Source organism: Phodopus roborovskii, unplaced genomic scaffold (assembly GCF_943737965.1).
Source record: "Phodopus roborovskii unplaced genomic scaffold, PHOROB, whole genome shotgun sequence".
Taxonomy (NCBI): Eukaryota; Metazoa; Chordata; class Mammalia; order Rodentia; family Cricetidae; genus Phodopus; species Phodopus roborovskii.
In genome coordinates, this window is record NW_026125281.1 from 22511646 (window position 1) to 22518768 (window position 7123).

Below are 7123 nucleotides of genomic sequence, written 5' to 3' on the forward strand. Positions count from 1 at the left end.
ATAATGCTGATTATCTGGTCTCACTGGCCATTTACCAAGAGGAAAAATAGATACCTTCAAGCTCCTTCCTCAACATGTTCACTATTCCCAAAGCAATCTCAGAGTGGATGACTCCATAAGGAATTTAGAGGGTTTATTTTGCTTTAAAATGGATCTCAGATTCTTTGTAGAACTGGGAGACTCCACATCTTGAGAAGAGACGGTGCAAAGTGAGCCTGTCCTACATTGTAGTCACTGAAGGCAGCGTCACTCATTTTACAAACTCCAAACAAGTCTCTCTCGGTTTCAAACAATTTAATCCATTCAGAGTGTTACATCTACAAGTAATATAGTTTGGTATTGGCACAACAATAAACAAACAGACCGATGTAAAGGATGCCAAAAAATTGGCCAGCCTATGTCTATAAACTTGGTAGATGAGAGAAGTGGTAATGGAAATCAGTTGGGGGATGAATAATTCAATACATTAATTCGGAACAAATGGTTAGCCATATTTTTAAAAGATAAAATTACATCCCTCCCTAAATATATATATATATATACATACACATACATATATACATATATGTGACCTACAATGGAATACTCCTATCCTATAAAAGTTATGACAAACAACATGAAAAGACAAACTATGTGAATACCCCAGAGAAAATGAGGTACATATATGTTACACACAGTTCATTGTGTGCCAAGGAAAAATACAAGTAACCAGTATCTTGTCAAGAACACAACCACTGTGATTTCATCAAACAACAGAAATCTAGAAATCTACATCACACTAAGTATAATATGCAATGTTGTGTTAAAGGTGTAAGTTATAAAAGGTTTGCAAGTGATTGTTATACAGAATTTTGATGCAAAAGCTACTATATTATAAATGCATAAATGAGGCAGAAATGCAAAACACAGATGGGAGGAAAAATAGCAAAATTTTTGTGGTTTTTTTCAAGGCGGGTTTCTCTGCATAGCCTTTGCTGTCCTGGAACTCACTATGTAGACCAGGCTGACCTTGAGCACCTGCCTCCACCTCTGCCTCATAGGATCAAAGGTGTGTGCCACCACCACCCAGCATGAGATGGACCACTTTTAAGATAGATGGAATGTTGTGACTGTGAGAAGTGATCAGCATGGTGCACTCATTCAAGGAAAGGGAGGAGTTACCTTATCTGGAACTTCTGATTATTAACAGTATGAGAGACAGCTGGGAAGATGAAGTGGGAAGATAGCATGCTGTGGATAAAGCACTTGCTGTGCAAGTGTGAGGAGTGGAGTCTGGATCCCCAGGGCTCCCATAAAGCTGGGTGTTGCAATCCCAGCATTCCTACTGTGAGGTCGGAAGTGAAGACAAGAAAACCCTTCTCAAGCTCATGGGCCAGCTAACCTGGAATACACAGTTTCTAACAACAAAACCCTGATCCAAACAAAGTAGAAGGTGAAGACCAACACTAGAGGTTTTCCTGTGACTGTGTGACTATCACCCACTCTCTCTCTCTCTCTCTCTCTCTCTCTCTCTCTCTCTCTCTCTCTCACACACACACACACACACACACACACACAAACACACACACCTCTCTGCTCACTGTGTGTGCACACACTTGTGGCAGCGTTGAGGGTAAGCTTTGTTCCTGGATTCATCCAGGATTTCATGCACTTGTCATGTCAAATGTTTCATTGTAGATCTTATTTTCCTCAGTTTTTGATGCCCTTAAAAGTTGTTGAGGGGTGCTACTCAGGAATACTGTAAATATCCCTGTGCTGGGATTTATTTGATGTTTTTGCAAGATTACAGTGGAATTATCAGCCTGGAAGTCAAGCACCATAAGTGTACACCGTTCCTACTGTGGGTTGTATGGATTCTTTAATGTGTATGAGTGTCTTGCCTACATGCCTACATATGTCTATGCCCCATGTGTACATCCGGTGCATATGGAGGCAAGAATAAGACATAAGACACCCTGGGAATATAGTTACAGACAGTTGCAAGTCATGTGGGTGCTGGGAATGAAATCCATATCCTATGGATGAGCAGCCGGTGCTCTTAACTACTGAGCCACGTTCCTTATCCTATTTTCATCATGTTATAAAATGTTTATATGTGTTACATACTAATAGCACTTCCTTTCCCTGTCAGTATTGACACAGGACACCTGGTTGAGGCAGTCCATCATGTTTCTCTATATAGAAACTATATATAGTACCATACTGATTTGTATGTCCGTAAGGACAGGCAATTTTACTCAGCCTGCTTGAAGACAGTGTGTCTATATACATCATATGGGAAATTTCTATTTTCTCCACTAATCTCAATACTCACTCACTTAAGCATTGTTTTATCTTGCCATAGATTCAGAGATATTCATCTTTTGCTTTGGGTTATAATTCATAACTACTTTATTTTGTTGTTCAAACTCTTTCCAATTTAACAACTGAAAGACCTTTAATTGGTTCTTAATTCTTTTGCCATACGCCATTCTGTACTTTTAACAAACATTCAAATGATTAATATACAAATAAAAGAATGATAGTAACTATGCTAATAATGTTCACACTATTAGACACAAAGGCCTCAGTGATAAGTAAAATTGCCAACTAACAACACAACAAACTCCATAATATTATTTAAAAGTTCTATTATACTTAAAATTTTTTAAATGTTAATAGTTTTTTTTACAGTATTTGTTCACTTGTTGTATTTCTGAGAATGGAACCCAGAGCCTTACATGTGTTTTTATTTTTTAATTAAAATACAATTACATCACCCACCTCCATTTTCCTCCCTCCAATCATTCTATGTATTTCTATGTATCCCTACCTCCACCCCCACATGCCTTGGCCTCTGGCCTATTTTTCATTGATAAATACGATGTAATAGGAGCTACCTTTATGGAGTGCTTACAGAGCAGATATCATGGCAAGCACTTAACAGTGCATGTTTCTAGTAATCTTCACAACAATCCCATGGCGAAGCTGTAAGAATGCAAGGCCATCCACTGTTCTCAAAGCATGGTCCCTGGGAGCTTATGTGGAGGTTCTAGTAGGGAATACAACTCCTCATACAGCCTTGACTGGAAAGCAGCCTTCCTCTGTGCTGTGTCAGGGAGGAAGGAGGGAGGGACCAGACAGACAAGTGAAGAGAAATGAATGTTCCACCTGCCTACTCAGGCAGGTCAACTGAATCAGCCTTGGATCAGTGAATGATAGAAACCCAGTCAGCCTCACATCCAAACTGTGGTCCCTGCCCCAGAATGGTCAGAGTCACCCTAAAGTGCACACTCTTGGCCTCACCACAGACCACTTTAATCACAAATTCTGGTGCTTGAGAATTTTAACATTCATTCCAGGAGAGTCAGGCAAACGCCAATGCTTGTGAGCAAGGTGAAACCAGAACTGAATTCCTTGTCACTGAACTGGGAGCTCATCAACTTCCTTGCACTTGATTACTTAAGCACGCCCCTACCCACTGTTCTTAGAAGAAAGCCAGTTTCAGGTCATTTCTATTTAAAACTCATCATGAAGGAGTATCCAGTATCCCTCTTCCTTCTTGCCTGGTCATATTGAACCAAATAAATTTATGTACTAAACTCGCCACCAGAGGGAGTCCCTATATCCTTTCTTAGAACAAGCCATGTGGAAATTACTATCTTGTAATTACATTTTAAAATAAATAAACTTTTTAAGGTATTGGGTAAAGGCTGCTTCTAGACAACCAAGATGATTAAAAAAAAAAAAAATGCCTGGTGCCAAGGGTGAGAAACCTCCTTACGAGTCATTGATCAATAAAATTCCAGAGACAATACCAAACAACATACAGGTTTTTTTGTTTTTGCCATTCCTCTTGGCTTCCCCCATAATGAGAGGATAAGATCTTATTGCCATAAGTAGCTGCACAGTAGACAGAAATCAAGCTGGAACTGAGCTGGAAGATTCCTCTGTGCCACTTAGCTTTCCTAGCCCCGGGGGCACTGAAGAGGCAACCGGAGGATAAAAGCATCAAAGGTCTTACCCAACCGTTACCCATTAGAACCACGAGCCCAGCCTTCCAGGCAAGGGATGCTCACTGTACACAGTGGCGGTATTGTCATGGAACTACCAGCTGCTCTCTGATCAGATTTAAGTTCCATTCCAGAGAAGGGAATCCATGCCTGGTACTATAAATGCCTGGTGGATGAGTTCATAGGACCCAGAGAGGAATTGAATACTGCTGTTTAGTTAAATTGATATGGTATCAGATTGCTTTCCATATATTGATGCTTTAGCCAGAGACAAATGCTACCCTCAGCCTAATCAGAGAAGCATCTATTGTCAGTGAATGCTGATGAGTACAACTTGCTTCACAAGATTCTGAGAAAAAAGGACAGATAAGTTGTCAGCCCTCATCAAGACATTTATACTGTCCACCTAAAGCTCAGTGAACACTGCAGAAGAGGGTATGCAAAGAATATGAGATCTACATAATAAGGAGAAGGACCGCAACATACTAACATATACAACTATTACAATCGTGAAGTCACAAAGAACGGGCCTGTCAAGAATCGGGCATGGATGGAGAAGCTCAGGAGACCCTACCTCCAGCTGCTGAACTACGTGACAAATTCTGGAAGAGAAGGAGTCACTGCCTGGATCACCTACCCACTGGTGAGCCTACCATGTTTTAGTGGATACTTTCAAAGCAACAGTCACACAGAAGACCCTAGTTAAACTGGATATATCAATCACAAAACAAAGCCAAAAGTCAGGAATATTTATATATGTATGTATGTCTCTGGTATGTTTAGCCTGCCGCATTGACATTAAAGCAATTTGCTTAACCCACTGTACAAGGACCCATGTTTGGGAAGTTATAATTATATATATAATTAACCCACTGTTGGCAGTTAAATAAGATCTAATTGGTCATTAAACATTTGTGTTCATTTGTTTTTCTTTGGTGAGAGGAATCAGGAGGATGGGCATCAGGGTCTGGCGCCTACTCTCCTGATATTGTTCACTCATAAAGTAGGAGCAGGGAAGTGAGAGACAAAACTTGGGTTAACAATGTAGTAACATTTTTAAATCACAAAAATTCTAAGTTAAAGTCTATTATCGCCTCTGAAATCCAAAACGGGGGATTAAACAATAGTTTTAATAATAATCCATTTGTGGGTATGTTCTGTCCTACCACCTTACTTAAAATGCTTGCATTTAGGAATAGAAAGTCCAGGATATGGAAAATGACTATTTCTCCATAATAGTGCTTATTAATAATAGTATGACCTAATTAACCATGTCCCCATTGGGTCCCTCTTCAGTCCTACTATATAAAATGGGACTCATTAAATGTTTTACAAAATAATGTTATGCTAGCACACATTAAGGTGCAAACCAAGCCTCTGCATCATGTACTACTGAAGGGCACACTCAAACCATATCCACACCACAGCATCTAATGAGATTATGCAGCTAGCAGACTCGAAGCCTGGAGAGAGGCAGAAAAGAGTCCAGTTGAACAGAACCAAAGAACTACCATCCATCCCATTCCTGAACTATCTAATAGGTCTTTGCAAAGCACTTAGTTTCATCACAGTTTCATAACTGTTATGAAGTAGCACTTTTCTGGGTTGTGTCTGGGTTGGTGAGGTAGTTGGAATGTAACTGCCCCCATAAGCTCATAGGGAGTGGCACTATTAGGAGGTGTGGCCTTGATGGAGGAAGTGTGTCATTGTGGAGGCCCGCTTTGAGGTCTCCTGTGCTCAAACCACTCCCAGTGTCTCAGTCTACTTCCTGCTGGCTGCAGATGAAGATGTAGGACTCTCTGCTCCAGTACCACATCTGCCTGCATGCTGCCAGGTCCCACCATGATGATAAGGCTCTAAACCTCTGAAACTATCAGCCACCCCATTAAATGTTGTCCTTTATAAGAGTCGTTGCGGTCATGGTATCTCTTCACAGCAGTAGAAACCCTACGACATTTGGCTAGCTTTATCCCTCCCCCAAGGCTGTGAGCTCTGTAAGAGCAAAGACTCTTCTGACCTTTGGTTAGGACTCTATTCTCAGAGACGATGGGCATTTGGCAGCTGGCTTCTGCATAAATACAACAGAGGAGGGAGGCATTTACAACATGAGAGAGCAGGGGTCTCTAAACAGAGGTAGTTACAGGAATTACAAGGTGAGAGGATGGGGGATTTAAAGCTAAAGTTACACCAGAGTGGGGCATCCATGTGTGCTAAATAACCCTTCACACAGTTGTAGAGGGCTCTGATGAGCACAGGACAAAAATCACAACGCAAAATCAGGACTATGCTGGTCAAGTATGGGAGAAACCCAGTGAAGCAGATAAAGCTTGAATTTGGACCCTGAATTCATTGGAAAAAGAAATTTCTCTTTCTCTCTCTGTCTTTCTCTTCCCTCCCCTTTATTAACTCCCCCCACCCACCCACCACACACACACACACACACACACACACACACACACACACACACACACTTGTCTAGGCCATGGGTGTTCAGAAGTCCGTGTGTCTTCAAAGCAGGGTCTTTGATTCAGGTCCACACCCTTGCTTCTTTCTTTGACTTATTCTCTGGGTCTAACATAATCTGCTGGGGGGGGGGTGTGTGAATCTAAAGATGAGGCAGTAAGAATTGTTTGTTTTGCTATCTAAATTCACTTTGACTGTCTTTTTGTTAGTCTGGTTTATTTTGTTGTTGTTGTTTTGTTTTGTTTTTGGTCAATTTGACACAAGCTAGAGTTATCCTAGAAGAGGGCCCTGGATTCAGGCAATGCCCCCATTAGATTGGCCTGTAGACAAACTTGTAAGGTTTCCTTGGTTGATGATTGAAGTGGAAGGGCCCAGCCCACTGTGGACAGTGCCACCCCTGTTCCCGGGCTCCTGGGGTGTGTAAGAAAGCCAACTGAACCAGACAGCAAGCAGAGCTCTTCCATGGCCTCTGCTGATTCAGTCCCTGCCTGCAGGTTCCAGCCGGCCCTGAGTTCCTCCATAAACTGTCGGGATATGTCAGCCAAAGAAACCCTTTCGTCCCCAACTTGTTTCTAGTCATGATCTTAACACAGCAATGGAAATCTAGCCCACTCAGCTGCTCAGCTTCTGGGAGAGGCCACATTGTCACCTTCAGCAGAGAGGGGCAG